The following is a 17,552-nucleotide window of genomic DNA, read 5'->3' as shown; positions in this document are numbered from 1 at the left end:
CGATATATCGGGGAAAGTGCAGAACGGCCCTCGATATATCAGCTTTGCCGATAATCGGTCGATCTCTAGTTGAAACATTCTGGAGTAGCAGCCTTCCCAATCAAGGCACGAGCCAGGTAAGTATCACCTGAAATCCGAAGTAAAAAGGGGAGGATAGGGGGACCAGCAATGGATCTAAATTCACCCAGTTCAGCAGGGACGGGCCAAATTTCCATCTGTCTATGGCTGTTCCTCTCAACAAAAGTCAATCTAATGATCAACTTCTGTTGAACCGGAATGTTGTAAAATTTCCATTCGATCAGTGGCTGCAGCCAATCTGTTGCAGAGCTGATCTGTTTATTCTGACAGCGGATAAGTCCCTGCTGTCAAAATACAATGGCACAGCGGGGGGGTTTCCTCCATCCACTTCTCTTCTGTGGATGGGGGAATCCGTTTTTTCAATAAGCCCTCAGGCTGGTCAACAAATACAACCCGTCTATGTCCAGCATTCCTTTCACCTTGCTCATATACAGTATAAAATCTTTGAGCTCAACAGATCAATAGAATAAACCCATAATGATCAGCGATAAAGCTTTCCTCATATAAAATCTCTCTAAATTGGATGCCAGAAATTACTGCATTTGGTTGTCAAGGCACCACTTTTGTCTGCATTAGGTCATTAATAAACCTGGCTATACATGGCTTGAATTTCAGACCATTTCCTTAGGGACAGAAAACCCTCCAAACTTTTTTGACCTCTTATATTCAATACATCACAAGTCGCTCTCTTATAATTCAAATATAATCTGAGATACCTACCAGCAGCGTCTATTTATGTCATCATTTTTTTTTTTCATAATAAGGATGGATCAGAGGCGCTCTTCAGCACGACTAGCCATACACATAGATTTACTTTGTTCAGCCTTGCATCCACTGCTGTCAGAATATTCAAACAGGAACTGCGTCTAAATGGCTGCTGTCACTGTTGAGCCAAGAATTTTCCACCCAGGTCCTTAGATTTTTAATTGTCTAACGTTTATCAAGCCAGGGGATGCCAACAGGGTCAACCAGCGCTCAAACTTCAGCCAGTTCAGCATGAATCAGCCAGAAATGGAGCCAGGTATAATTAGCATAACAAATATGGTTCTTTACTTTCAGGCAGCACCTAATACATGGTAGCATCACCTTTTTTGCCCCACCCATGGTCAGGGACCCCTGGGTGAAGCATTTGCTTAGGGACATGATTATATATACTGTGTGTGTGTATATATATATATATATATATATATATATATATATATATAATATATATATACTGTGTATGTGGGTACGGAAAGTATTCAGACCCCCTTAAATTTTTCACTCTTTGTTATATTGCAGCCATTTGCTAAAATCATTTAAGTTCATTCTTCTTCCTCATGAATGTACACATAGCACCCCATACTGACAGAAAAACACAGAATTGTTGACATTGTTGCAGATTTATTAAAAAAGAAAAACTGAAATATCACATGGTCCTAAGTATTCAGACCCTTTGCTGTGACACTCATATATTTAACTCAGGTGCTTTCCATTTCTTCTGATCATCCTTGAGATGGTTCTACACCTTCATTTGAGTCCAGCTGTGTTTGATTATACTGATTGGACTTGATTAGGAAAGCCACACACCTGTCTATATAAGACCTTCCAGAGGTCAAAGGAACTGCCTGAAGAGCTCAGAGACAGAATTGTGGCAAGGCACAGATCTGGCCAAGGTTACAAAAAGATTTCTGCTGCACTTAAGGTTCCTAAGAGCACAGTGGCCTCCACAATCCTCAAATGGAAGACGTTTGGGACGACCAGAACCCTTCCTAGAGCTGGCCGTCCGGCCAAACTGAGCTATCGGGGGAGAAGAGCCCTGGTGAGAGAGGTAAAGAAGAACCCAAAGATCACTGTGGCTGAGCTCCAGAGATGCAGTCAGGAGATGGGAGAAAGTTGTAGAAAGTCAACCATCACTGCAGCCCTCCACCAGTCGGGGCTTTATGGCAGAGTGGACCGACGGAAGCCTCTCCTCAGTGTAAGACACATGAAAGCCCGCATGGAGTTTGCTAAAAAACACCCGAAGGACTCCAAGATGGTGAGAAATAAGATTCTCTGGTCTGATGAGACCAAAATAGACCTTTTTGGCCTTAATTCTAAGAGGTATGTGTGGAGAAAACCAGGCACTGCTCATCACCTGTCCAATACAGTCCCAACAGTGAAGCATGGTGGTGGCAGCATCATGCTGTGGGGGTGTTTTTCAGCTGCAGGGACAGGACGACTGGTTGCAATCGAGGGAAAGATGAATGCGGCCAAGTACAGGGATATCCTGGACAAAAACCTTCTCCAGAGTGCTCTGGACCTCAGACTGGACCGAAGGTTTACCTTCCAACAAGACAATGACCCTAAGCACACAGCTAAAATAACCAAGGAGTGGCTTCACAACAACTCCGTGACTGTTCTTGAATGGCCCAGCCAGAGCCCTGACTTAAACCCAATTGAGCATCTCTGGAGAGACCTAAAAATGGCTGTCCACCAACATTTACCATCCAACCTGACAGAACTGGAGAGGATCTGCAAGGAGGAATGGCAGAGGATCCCCAAATCCAGGTGTGAAAGACTTGTTGCATCTTTCCCAAAAAGACTCCTGGCTGTATTAGATCAAAAGGGGGCTTCTACTAAATACTGAGCAAAGGGTCTGAATACTTAGGACCATGTGATATTTCAGTTTTTCTTTTTTAATAAATCTGCAACAATGTCAACAATTCTGTGTTTTTCTGTCAGTATGGGGTGCTATGTGTACATTCATGAGGAAGAAGAATGAACTTAAATGATTTTAGCAAATGGCTGCAATATAACAAAGAGTGAAAAATTTAAGGGGGTCTGAATACTTTCCATACCCACTGTATGTTTAAATAAAAAAAAATAAAAAAATAAATAAAAAAAAAAAAAAAATATATATATATATATATATATATATATATATATATATATATATATATATATATATATATATATAGTAAAACCTTGGTTTGAGAGTAACTTGGTTTAAGAGCGCTTTGCAAGACAAGCAAAATTTTCAAATACATTTTGACTTGATATACAAGCGATGTCTTAAAATACAAGTAGCCTCAAGTCACAGCTGAGTATAAAAGAGAAGAGAGGCGCCTCTAAGTGTAGCAATATGGTTACATTTCATGAAGGTACAACATTTAGCAACTCACATGGTTGATGATTGGAACAGACACATCTAAGGATGCAGGCATCCGGGGTAAAGCTGTCCACATAGACCATCCTCCGCACCACCATCTATGTCATCCCTTCCATGCTGCCCCTTGCTTTCAGATCGCTTTAATGCAGGTTGGTCTTCCCGGTCAGGATTACAGACTGGCAGCTGGCGGTGCAGAAGATAGTCTATGTGGACAGCTTTACCTCGGATGCCTGCATACATAGATGTGCCTGTTTTATTCATCAACCATGTGAGTTGCTAAATGTTGTACCTTCATTAAATGGAACCATATTGCTACACTTAGAGGCGCCTCTCTTCTCTTTGATACTCTGTATATCCTGCTGGATTTTGCTTCTAATCCCCTTGTGGAAGCGGCTATTTGTGGATGGATATTTTATGGTTACACAACCTATCACATTGCTATAATCTTTTTATATGGACTATAAACTGAAGGATTTATTAATAAATGGTTGTGGAACGAATCATCTGAGTTTCCATTATTTCTTATGGGAAAATTTGCTTTGATATAAGAGTGCTTTGGATTACAAGCATGCTTCCGGAACGAATTATGCTCGCAATCCAAGGTTTTACTGTATATAAATATAAAAAAAATATATATATATATATATATATATATATATATATTATATATATATACTGTGTGTGTATGTGTGTGTATATATATATATATATATATTTTTTTTTTTAATATAGCAGATGATAGCATTTAGGATTGGGATAGTGGGAGGGGAAGGAAGGGAATACAGGACAGAGTAAAAATTACTACTTTTGTCATTTCCCTGGGGTTCTAACAGGGGCGTAACTACAGGGGTTGCAGGGGTTGCGATTGCTACCGGGCCCCATGCTCCAGGGGGCCCAGTAGCAAACCAGTGGGTGAACTTCCAGGATTGCAAAAGTCACACTTGCGACCGGGCCCTGGCATTGCACCACTGTGGGGAGGCCCCAAGATTGCAGGAAGGGAGCCCACTGCAGAACTTGTGAAAGGATCCTGCTGCGGGACCGTAATAAAAGGCCATGCAACGAGAATAAAGAGCCCCAGGATTAGTGGGAAGAGCTCTGGGCTTGAAGGGAAGGGCCCCGGCCAGGGATCTGGGGGGGCCCTTCATGGTTTCTTGCATCGGGGCCCTGAAGGCTCTAGTTACGCCTCTGGGTTCTAACTTTAACTTTGAACTGAACAGAGCCTTGGGTAAATATTACTCCTTAGTAAATCAGCCTATAGACCCTTTGCCTTTTTGGAAATTTTGATAGTAATTAAAGTGATTTTTAAGTAATTTTTTTTTTTTTTAATTATAATAACAAACATGTTAAACTTACCTGCCCTGTGCAGTAGTATTGAACAGAGTAGCCCCAAACCTCATCTTCTGTGGTCCCCCCCCCCTCTCTGGTGCTCTAGGCTTCTCCTCTTCCCAAAGTGCCTCCATAGTAAGCCACCTGCTATAGGCACATTTGCTTTCAACTTTCAGCCAAGCCCATGAATGCAGGAAGAGAAACCAGAGCGAGGTTGCCGGTGGCGCTGGATTGAGAGTGGTGTCAGGTAGGGGTTTAGGGAAGAGAGGGGCACAAACAGTGGGATTTTTTTTTTATCTTACTACATAGAATGCAGTAAAATTAAAAAAAAAATATTCTGCCTTTAGCATCACTTTAACCACTTCTGGACCGGAAGGATTTCCCCCCTTAATGAACAGGCCATTTTTTGCGATTCAGCACTGTGTTATTTAATGGACAATTGTGTGACGCTGTACCCAAATAAAATTGATGTCCTTTTTTCCCCACAAATAGAGCTTTCTTTTGGTAGTATTTGATCACCTGTGCGATTTTTATTTTTTGCGCTTTTAACAAAAAAACAGCAACAATTCTGAAAAAAAAAATATATTTTTCACATTCTGCTATATAACATTCCCAAAAAAAAGATGTAAAAATCAAATTTTTTCATCCTCTTAGGCCAATTTGTTTTCTGCTACATATTTTTGGTTAAAAAAAAAATTGCAATAAGCGTATTTTGATTGGTTTGTGCAAAAGTTATCGCGTCTACAAACTAGAGGAAAGATTTATGTCATTTTTATTTTTTTTACTAGTAATGGCGGCGATCTGCGATTCTTAGCAGGACTGCGACATTGCAGCGGACAGATTGGACACCTAACTGACATTTTTGACACTTTTGGGGGGACCAATGACATTACTACAGTAATCAGTGCTAAAAATGTGCACTGTAGTAATGACACTGGCAGGGAAGTGGTTAACCCAGTGGTGATGAAAGGGTTAAGTGTGAGCCTAGGGGAGTGTTTTCTAACTGTACCGGGGAGGGCCTTGTGAAATGAACACAGAGACATGTGATCCAATATAGGAGGATCACAGGCACTCTATGATCATTTCAGAGAGAACAACGGTCTGCTGTGTTTACAACAGCTGACTGTTGTTCTCTCTCAGCGGGGAGCGATCGCGGGTGGTCCCATGGATCAGCATCCCCACTGCCTAGTGGGGTGGAAGCGCTGCCGGCGGCACACGCTCGCCCCCAGGACCGCTCCTGTGAACGACTGTACAGGTACGGCGATTCGCATGGCCGAGCAAGCCTGACGCAGTTTATATGCGGCGGGCTTTCAGCAAGCGGTTAAAGTCCAGCCCTGGGCTTTGTGTTCCCCTCCTCCGAAAGCACTAAAAAATAAAATACATACTTTTTCCAGGTATCTTCATCCTGTTGGGTCCTCTTCACCTCTGTAGGTGGATCCTAAATCTCTGTAGCATTTCCCTGTGTAGGGGGCGGTCCTTGACTCCCGGGATAACAGGAAGTGGGTTAAATTATGCTGGGTGTCTTTCAACCCAGGATAAGACTGGCACTGAACAGATGAGCGGATGAGTCTATAGTGGACATCACTGATAGTTTCAGTACCGTTGGAACTGCTTTTTTATTTATTTTTTTTTGCTTTTTTATTTTTAGTTACTCCTGGCCGATGTAATTGTTTTTTATTCTTTGCCTAAGCTAGACGTGAGCTGTAAGATTTCTACATTCTGAGCTGAACTCACAACATGTTATTACGTAATGTCTTAATGCACTGTAAGGGTGTGGTGGAATTAATGTGCAATAATATAACAATATCCCGGGGACTTGATCCCATGGGAAAATACAACTGAGAAAAAAGGAACCTTATATATTAGGGACTATTATGATGCCAACCGGGAAGTTGTATGCATGTAAATAATGGCTACAGTCAAAAGGCAAAATAGGTCAGTTGCGCACTAATATGAAGTAATCTTTGGTCTATTTCTAACATCCAAAGAAACCATAAAAAATGTAGAGCTCCTAAGATAACTACAGTAAATGAATTACCAGATAAAAAGGCCCATCACCTAAACTTCTTTTATCCGGATAGCGCAATTAGTAATCCAACTAGTGCCAATCCAACCCTCTGTACCAGCCTTTCTCAACCATCTTACCCTAGAGGAACCCTTAAAATAATTTTCAGGTCTCAGGAATCCCTGCAAAAAATAATTTTTCAGGGGTCAGTGGGATAATTGCCCCTTACATTGATAGTCAATAGAAATGCCCCCCTTAAAGTGGTCGGAATGCCACCCTCAGAAACCCCTTAAAAAGGTCATTGGGTTCATGCTGCTGGCTCTGCCAAGTGTTGTTTACCAAGAACTATGCAGGCATCATCAGTTGGAAGGTAATTTGCCCACAGCCCAAAGAACTCCTAGAAACCTCTGGCGAACCCTCACAGCTGATTCACACTGAAGCTGCACGACTTCGGGGGCGACCTGTGAAGTCGCGTGCAGCGGGACTTGCACGGACTTCATAAAATGAATGTCTATGCAAGTCGCTCCAGGTCGCCCCGAAGTAGTACAGGACCCTTTTTCTAAGTCGGAGCGACTTGTGTCGCTCCTTTTAGAACCGTTCCTGTACTACACTATGGACCGCGACGGTGCACGACTTGTCAGGCTGACCAAGTCGTCTGACAAGTCGTACTAGTGTGAATAGAGACGGGGTGTTCCCACGAAACCCTGGGACTAAATGGATAAAATATAAGGCAGATAAGGAATTTTCCAATGGTGGTAATATGGGAACCAAAACGACAAAACTATGGGGTTAATTTACTAAAGATAAATAGTCTGTGCACTTCAAATGCACCCGCAGTTGCTCTAGCTCTGAGGGGAACATGCGAGGAAAATAAAAAACTGCATTTTTGCTTTCACATGATTGGAAGATAGAAATCAGCAGCGCTTCCCCTCATTTCAGAGCTCCCCTCAGATCGAGAGCAATTGCACTTACAGTGTACTTCTAGTGCACAGTATATTTGCCTTTGGTAAATCAGCCTCAGTGCTCAGCCTCCCAGTATCCCCGAATAAAGGTATTCCATATATGTGCTCCACATTTCATATACAGCAGTTATTCATACTACTATAGTCATAAGATGCACAAACTGGTAACAAACAGCATTGTCTGTAAGATGTGTACACCAAAGATTACTTCATACTAGGACGCAGCTGACCTCTTTCACCTCTATTCTGTGAGCACTGTTCTTTTTAATATATATATAATGACAATGTGTCCCAATTTTATTTATGAATTTAAATGATCATTTATTGAATTGTTCAAAAATAAAAAGACCTTTTTTATGATCTGACATTAGGGATGCACCGATCCAACTTTTCTGGTCCCGATCCCGATCTTTTGCTTTGTGAAATCGCCGATCCCGAGTCCGATCCGGAAGTACTGTTTTGTGAGCTTATAACAAAATAATACTTCCGTATCGGTATCGGCAGATACCTTATATCATTGTGCATTCAAAATCTAAAATGTCATGGGTTTAGTCTTTAAGAGGTTAAACTTCCCTCCTCCAGCAGACAGAACGAAAAGATACATTGTAATCATTGTGTTTACTTAACTGGGAGAGTTGAAAGGCATTTGCAGGAGGCTCTTTTTTTTTTTTTCTTTGACAGCTGTTCTCTGCTCCCTCACAAGCTATAAAGAGCAAAACCGGATCGGCCCGTGGATCTGTTAATTTTACCGATCCCCCGATCCAGCTATTTTGCCCGTATCCGGGCCGATATCCGATCCGAATATTGGATCGGTGCATCCCTATTTGACATTATTTACATGCATACAACTAGTTTATAAGATTCCTTTTTTTCTCAGGTATTAGGTCATGTCTATTTATTCATTTTAATAATTTATATAGTGATGATGAATTCCACATTACAGAATACCAAGGCATACATAGGTCCCTGCTGTTGGATAAAAAAAAAAAGGTCCAGTGTATGTACCGGAGTCATACAGATATACAGTTGTGCTCAAATGTTTGCATACCCTGGCAGAAATTGTGGCATTAATATTGAAAATATAAAAATCTGTGAATAAATCGGCACTAATTCAAAAGTAAATAAATGTACCTCAATATGCTAAATTCATAACACTCCAATCAATAAATATAGAATGAATAATCATAAGACCAAATGAACTGTGCAGAAAACAGTAAAAAAATATATAAATATAAATATATAGAAATGATATAAAACGTGAAAGAAATCAGTATATGTTCATGAAAAGGCCATGTGCAAGTGCAACAAAATAAACATATCTAAGGCCCCTTTCACACTTATGCGACACGATTTTACCGCGATTTTGTGATGCGATTTTCACCGCAATTTTGAAAGCAATGGCTATAGCTATATGCCTCAAAACGCATTAAAATCAGCCCAAAGTAGTACAGGAACTACTTTGAAGTCGGTCCGACTTCAAAACGCACAGATATGAATGGAGCTCATTGAAAATAATGGAAAACGACTTGTCATGCGATTTTGCGGTCCAAAATTGCGGGACAAGTCGCACTAGTGTGAAAGGGGCCTAAATGCTATAAATTGTGAAGGCAATCAATGTATAAGTTCATAAAAAGTCCATGTTTAAGTGCAAGAAAATATATAACAATAGTGATAAAACTTCAATCCAACAGTGTCTCCATTGTGAACAATCCCAAACCAAGGAATCCGACATTGAGTGCAATGGCTGCTCACCTCAGTAATGAATAAATCAAAACGTTGTTCATAAATTAAAAACTTCTCCGTGTAGCTACAATGATAGCAGTATTACAGCAGACAAGATGTAGTGAATCACCAGCCCAAACTATATGGATGAAAGGTCTCCTTGATATTTCCCTCATATAAGAATATAACAGAGAGAGGGCTTCATGGTGCTGTATAGGGAATACATTTTATTATGAACAACAGTAGTAACTTACAATTAAGTTTCAGGTAGAGTGTGTCTAAAAAAAAATGGTCTTTATTTTAAGTGGATGTAAACCCTCACATATACCTAGTGAAGTGAACAGCCTCAGATGATGCATGGAGATGAAACATATCTCCCTACATACAGTAAGTTTTTTTGTATATCTTCTGTCTTCAGCTTTCTACACTGTTTAGAAAGTGAACATCTTGTTTTTTTTCCCAGCACTGGGTGTGGAGTCTTGACATACACTGTGTAACAGCTGATTGGAGGAAAGGCAAACCCCCCCCCCCCCTCACCATAGGTAGAGAAAGGAAGAAACATGCAGAGCTGTGCTGTGAATAGACCAGCTCTCTGCTAATCTATCACTATGCACCCACCCCAACACAAATTTCCAGCTGATTTTATCTCCTGTGTCGGAGACTTAAGGCTCATACTTACTATAAGAAAATCGGGCAAACATTTTCGTCCAAAGAATTTTTATATAATTTTCGTATAGCGTGTACAGAACTTTCTACAGACGATTCAGAATTTGCTTACGAAAATTCTCGGATGGACAAACTACAACATTTTTCTTGTACGGGAAAAAATGAACGATTTTTGTTTAATGTGTACCGTTTTTGTACGATTTTTGTACAAGATAAATCGGAAAAGAAAGACTGCTCATGATCAGAAACAATAAACAACAAAACCTTTGTTTTCCGAGAATTTTTGTACGAATTTACGTAAGAAAATTCTTTCATCAGTTCTGATTTGCTGTGAAACAACGAGGAAAATTGGACAATCGTTCGCCTGATTTTCTTATAGTGTGCACCACTTTAGGGCTTTGGAGAGAGATAAGTAAACACTACAGATATATGTGCCAAGGTCATATTTTATGAATGGGGTTTACATCCACTTGTTCATCCAGTGATCGTAGGAAGCTTTTTATTATCATCACATAGTTGTTTGGTTCCTGTTTTTTCCAGAGCAGCCTGTATTTCTCCTGAGGTTAGCTGTGGGTATTTCTTTGTATCCCAAACGGATCCTCTGGCAGTTGTAGCTGCAATCTTTCTTGGTCTACTTGACCTTGGCTTGGTATCAAGAGATCCCAAACTTTCCACTTCTTAATAGGTGATTGAACAGAACTTACTGGCAAAATTAAGGCTTTGAATATCTTTTTATATCCTTTTCCATCTTTATAAAGTTCCATTACCTTGTTACACAGGTCTTTTGACAGTCCTTTTCTGCTCCCCATGGCTCGGTAACTAGACTGCTCAGTGCATTCACATAAAAGCAAACAGACTCATTGACAATTTATACACAGACACTTATTGTGTGTCTTAACCAAGGTCAGACATTCCAGGGTATGTAAACTTTTGATCAGGACAATTTGGGTGATTTCTGTTATGATCATGGGCGTCCGCAGAACTTTTTTCAGGGGGGGGGGGCATCATTTTAAGGACACCTATGCTATGCCCCTTTTCAACAATGTCATGAAGGGGAGGGGCATAGTCATACTTATTTTGAGTATTTATTTTTAAAGAGCAGACAGCAGCATTTATGTTTAGAGAATTTGTTAACCTAAAAAAAATAAATAATAAAATGTACCTTAGTCCCTTAAAGCATGTTATACAGCACAGTGCTTTGCTAAAATACCTGGCTTATCCTGCCTGGCTTTGTCCTCCCCTCTGTAAACTGACCACGGTATACCATGGCTGCTGAGCCCTGACACTGTGGTCAGTTTACGTGCCTCCTTCATCCGCAGCCCCCCTGTCCTCCTCTGTCCTCTCTCCCTGCCTGTCTGCTCCTGTGTCAGTGCCCCTCCCCCCCTCCGGCTTCTGTAGTTTTATTTAAAGTTTCATATCCTGTCTACAGTCTGTTTAATAATCCTGTGTGCCCCTCTGTCTGTGTTTTATAAAAATAAGCCATTCTTTACAAGTTTTCAGAGAGCCGCTCACGTGACCTGCCGCCTCTCTCCTCTTCTCCTTCCCCCCCTCCTTCTCCCCTGCCGACTGACATGAGTGAGGAATCCTCGGCCCCGCCCACTGCAGGCAGCTGTCAGACGGTGAGAGGAGAGAGCCAACGGGTCATGTGAGCGGTGCTCGGCCCTCTAAGAACTGGAAAAGAACGGCTTATTTTTTAAAAACACATACACGGGCACAAAGTATTATTAAACAGACCAGACAGGATGGTATAAAGTGGCTTAACAACCACTTGACAGGGTAAGTTGATATTCCAGGGGGGGGGGGGGGAGGCATTTGCCCCCTACCTGCGGCCGCCCATGGTTATGATCACTAGCCTTAAAGAGTTTTTTGGCATGATCATATTTTCAATATTAATGCCAACATTTCACAATTTCTGCCAGGGTAAGCAAATGTTTGAGCACAACTGTGCATACCCTATAATTGCTCTGGTGTTTATCTTGGTAGAATACAGTTATCTTACCCGTATGTTTTTGGGTTGTGACAGGAGACTGTAGAACCCACACAAAAAACCAAGTTGAGCTTGATAACTCCTCGCAGATGCATTCCTAATTGGAATCATTATCTTGGAGTGTCTCATACAATTACTGTCTGCTTTGGCAGCATAGTAATATTGTAGCATTTCAAACAATATAATTCAGACTTTTTAAAAATGAATTATGTTTCTTTGCTTTGGAGACAAATAATGATTTCCATACTTGATTAAAAGTACACAGCCCGCGCTGGAATCAATTGTATTTTTTACACTGATTGAATCATATAAGAGAAGAAAGCACACCATCATTATTACTTGTATTATGGTGATAATATATATCAGTCAATGTGCCATTCTGCTACTCATTCATTACTGCAAGGAGAACTTTTTGAACAATAAGATCGTGTACTCCCTTCAAACATCCAATCTTGTTAAAGGACACCTGTCAAGTAAAAAATAGGTAGACTGCTATAGTTGACCTCCTTAAAATGCTTGCCCGTCCCTGCCATGTGTACCCCCTTGTTCCATTACTTCAAGTCACTTACCCTTAACATATACAGTGCCTTGCGGCCCCCTTGAACTTTGCGACATTTTGCCACATTTCAGGCTTCAAACATAAAGATATAAAACTGTAATTTTTTGTGAAGAATCAACACGTGGGACACAATCATGAAGTGGAACGAAATTTATTGGATATATTAAACTTTTTTAACAAATAAAAAACTGAAAAATTGGCGTGCAAAATTATTCAGCCCCCTTAAGTTAATACTTTGTAGCGCCACCTTTTGCTGCGATTACAGCTGTAAGTCGCTTGGGGTATGTCTCTATCAGTTTTGCACATCGAGAGACTGAAATTTTTGCCCATTCCTCCTTGCAAAACAGCTCAAGCTTAGTGAGGTTGGATGAAGAGCGTTTGTGAACAGCAGTTTTCAGTTCTTTCCACAGATTCTCGATTGGATTCAGGTCTGGACTTTGACTTGGCCATTCTAACACCTGGATATGTTTATTTCTGAACCATTCCATTGTAGATTTTGCTTTAGGTTTTGGATCATTGTCTTGTTGGAAGACAAATCTCCGTCCCAGTCTCAGGTCTTTTGCAGGCTCCATCAGGTTTTCTTCCAGAATGGTCCTGTATTTGGCTCCATCCATCTTCCCATCAATTTTAACCATCTTCCCTTGTCCCTGCTGAAGAAAAGCAGGCCCAAACCATGCTGCTGCCACCACCATGTTTGACAGGGGGGATGGTGTGTTCAGGGTGATGAGCTGTGTTGCTTTTACGCCAAACATAACGTTTAGCATTGTTGCCAAAAAGTTAGATTTTGGTTTCATCTGACCAGAGCACCTTCTTCCACATGTTTGGTGTGTCTCCCAGGTGGCTTGTGGCAAACTTTAAACGACACTTTTTATGGATATCTTTAAGAAATTGCTTTCTTCTTGCCACTCTTCCATAAAGGCCAGATTTGTGCAGTATACGACTGATTGTTGTCCTATGGACAGAGTCTCCCACCTCAGCTGTAGATGTCTGCAGTTCATCCAGAGTGATCATGGGTCTCTTGGCTGCATCTCTGATCAGTCTTCTCCTTGTATGAGCTGAAAGTTTAAAGGGACGGCCAGGTCTTCGTAGATTTGCAGTGATCTGATACTCCTTCCATTTCAATATTATTGCTTGCACAGTGCTCCTTGGGATGTTTAAAGCTTGGGAAATCTTTTTGTATCCAAATCTGGCTTTAAACTTCTCCACAACAGTATCTCGGTCCTGCCTGGTGTGTTTCTTGTTCTTCATGATGCTCTCTGCACTTTAAACGGACCTCTGAGACTATCACAGTGCAGGCGCATTTATACGGAGACTTGATTACACACAGGTGGATTCTATTTATCATCATTAGTCATTTAGGATCAACATTGGATCATTCAGAGATCCTCACTGAACTTCTGGAGAGAGTTTGTTGCACTGAAAGTAAAGGGGCAGAATCATTTTGCACGCCCAACATTTTTCAGTTTTTTATTTGTTAACAAAGTTTGAAATATCCAATAAATTTCGTTCCACTTCATGATCGTGTCCCACTTGTTGTTGATTCTTCACAACAGTTTTATATCTTTATGTTTGAAGCCTGAAATGTGACAAAAGGTCGCAAAGTTCAAGGGGGCCGAATACTTTCGCAAGGCACTGTGTATGTATGTATATATATATATATATATATATATATATATATATAAAATATTTTTTTAACAATGACCCTAGAGAATAAAATGGCGGTTGTTGCAATATTTTATGTCGCACTGTATTTGCGCAGCGGTCTTTCAAATGCAATTTCTTGGGGATAAAATACACTTCAATGAATAAAAAAATAAATAAAAATTAAACAGTAAAGTTAGTCCAATTTTTTTTTTGTATAATGTGAAAGATGATGTTACACTGAGAATTGTGATCTTTATTTTAAGCAAAAAAATAGTGATTCTCATTTTATCCAGAATCGTGCAGCTCTAGCGGGACTGATGGTCAATGATGGGCACTGATTGATGGCACTGATGGGCAGCACTGATGAGGAGGCACTGATTGGCCTCCCTGATGGGCACTCATTTGCCTCACTGGTGGGCATCCCTTATGGGCACTGGTGGGCATCACAGGTGGGCACCGCTGATGGGGCTGCACTGATAATCACTGCACTAATTATCAGTGCAGATCCCCCCCCTGTCAGGAGAGCTGCTTATCGGCTTTGCTTTACTCGTCCCTGTCTACTTGAATAGAGGAATAATGATAGCCGGCACTTCCTAGTAATGCTGTGATCCGCTGTGATTGGACACAGCTGATCACGTTGTAAAGAACCTACCAGTGGCGGAACTACCAGGGCCGCAGCAGTCGCACTTGCGATGGGGCCCTGGCGTTCCACCACTGCAGGGGGACCCCCCGCCACTGGTCATTTTTGTGCACTCTCAAAGGCACACAGTCCCCGCCCATCCTCTTTGCACACTCATTGAGTTCAGTTGGGTAGAAAAATGCAATGTCAGGATTCGGTAGAGAAACAGAAAATCATCTGACCCGGGCCAGCCCAGTAGAGTGAATGGGGAGGAGCTCTCCACCGTGCAAGGAGGGGCAACCGAGTGATCTGCAATTGAGTGACACTGATCCCATCCCTCTATCAGCACTGCCACTGATTCCCCCACACCACCCCCACTGCTGCCACTGATTCCCCCCACACCACCCCCAGTCCTGCCACTGATACCCCCCCACACCACCCTCACTGCTGCCACTGATCCTCCCCCCCACACCACTACCACCTCTGCTGTCTCTGATCCCCCCTCCACACCACCCCCACTGCTGCCACTGATTCCCCCCCCACACCACCCCCAGTCCTGCCACTGATACCCCCCCCCACACCACCCCTACTGCTGCCACTGATACCCCCCCCCACACCACCCCTACTGCTGCCACTGATCCTCCCCCCCACACCACTACCTCCTCTGCTGTCTCTGATCCCCCCTCCACACCACCCCCACTGCTGCCACTGATCCCTCCCCCTCCTCACACCACCACCACTGCTGTCACTGATCCCTCCCCCTCCTCACACCACCACCACTGCTGTCACTGATCCCCCCCCACACCACCCCCACTGCTGCCACTGATCCCCCCCACACCACCACCACTGCTGCCACTAAACCCCCCCTACACCACCCCCACTGCTGCCACTGACCCCCCCCCCAACACCACCACTGCTGCCACTGATCTCAGGGGCGTTACTACAGGGGTCACAATTGCAATGGCCCATGTGTTGCCCCTGTACTACACCTGGGGGGGCAGCAAATAGAGGAAAAAAATCCCCTCCATTTTTCTCCTGCCGCTGCAAAAAGCCAGCTTCTCCCCCTCTCCCTCCCATAGGCATTCAGAGGCTACAGGAGGAAAATAGAGGGTATTTGTTCCTCTATATGTTCCCCTTCACCGCCCTTCCTATCCAGGTCCTGCTGCCCTCACGCCTGGGATCAGTGGGAAGGGCCCTGGCCGGGGGTCAGGGGGGCTCTTCATGGTTTCTTGCACCGGGGGCCCTGAAGGTTCTAGTTACGCCTCTGGAACCTACATCATAGGCTGTTTACCGTGATCAGAGATGCGGTGTGTCGCAGTAGTAACACGCCGCACTACCGATCGCCGCGCACGAGCAGCTTGTTCTGCTAGCCGTCCTATGATGTCCAGTCAGGATAATGCCTGGCTTTCATTCTGCTGTAGGCCAGGGGCGGGATGTGATTAAGAAGAATAAAGGCATGTTAGTGCAATATATATGAGTTTTATTTCTCTTCCAGTGAATCCGTTTCCCATGTTGCTAATGGCATCTCGTTGTACAGTTTAATTTCCAACTCTTACAACTTCCCTGTCCTCCAGTACTTGGCATGAGAAGATGCTTCATAAAATCCCAAGCCACCAGCCACAATTGGCTCATACATCTCTTGATCCAAAAGGATTTATTCTGCCCCTTTCCCACAAATAATTCTACTAGGAAAACATTTCCCTGCTTATATGTCCCAGAAGACCACTTTGGGGATGGAAATTTAGCCGGCAATTATATTTATCTATATGCTGCCTAATTTGAGAATGGTGTTAAATAACACACGCGAGTGGCCTGCTGCGTGTTACGAAAACATTTCTACTATAAACAGGGCTTCTTACACTTTTCACTAAGTAGTAAATCTGAATTTTTTTCATCAGACTTTTTTTCCTTTAAAATCCGCAGTTGTTTTATTAGATTAACACTTCCAGTGTCAGAGGCAGTAGCACGTGTTACAATGTGGATCGCCTAGATACACATTCTAGCTGCCAAAACTTAAGAAGGATTACAACTAAACTGGGATATTCAGCGAGGCAAAGAGCAACATAATAAATTGTAACAACTCACTGCAACTGATCGCAAACCATGTTCAGTGAACTGAATTCTGATTGGTTGCTACAGGTCCAGTAGGTTCTGTACTTTCTGTGCAATAGATTTTTATTCAAAGGTTTAACAAAGTTTTTAGGATGCAAGCAGTATCAAACAGATTTGAAATGATTAATGCACCCTCAAAGAAAATCAAGCGTTAGATCATTATAAACATAATAATAAAAACAAGTTTAAGCCCCGGTTCACACTTATGCGATGCGGGAAGGCTGCGAATCCGCAGCCTGTTCCCGCATCGCAAACGCACCCCCGGCAGTTCACACTGCCATATGCGATACGCTGGGGGTGTCAATGTAATCTTAACGACACCCCCAGTTTGATCGCATATCGCAGTGCGATCTTGCAGTTCGCACAGGATCGGATCGCACAAGTGTGAACCGCTGTGCGATCCGATCCTGATGCGGCTGCAAAAAAGGTCCTGTGCGTCTTTGCTGCGGGTGCGGTGCGAATTTAGCTATACAAAGTGCATGTAGATTAGGGGGCGGACGCATGGATAGGGGGGGGGGGGGCGGCGCCCCTGCGCCCACAATGGAGGGGCCGCCCCTTGCATGGACATTAAAAAACAATACTCTAACAGATGATGAAGTTTTAACACATCAGCATGAAAAAATATGGGAGCACTAATAGCCAGAGTTAATCTAGCACCTCAAAACACAATACCTTGCTCTCATATTGACATTAACATGTGAGAGGCCCAAAGAACTCTCCATTTGCATCCATATATGTAGTA

Source organism: Pelophylax lessonae, assembly GCF_965119305.1.
Source record: "Pelophylax lessonae genome assembly, chromosome: 2".
NCBI classification, from domain to species: domain Eukaryota; kingdom Metazoa; phylum Chordata; class Amphibia; order Anura; family Ranidae; genus Pelophylax; species Pelophylax lessonae.
The sequence above is the reverse complement of the archived record's forward strand: the minus strand, read 5'-3'. Positions refer to the sequence as shown.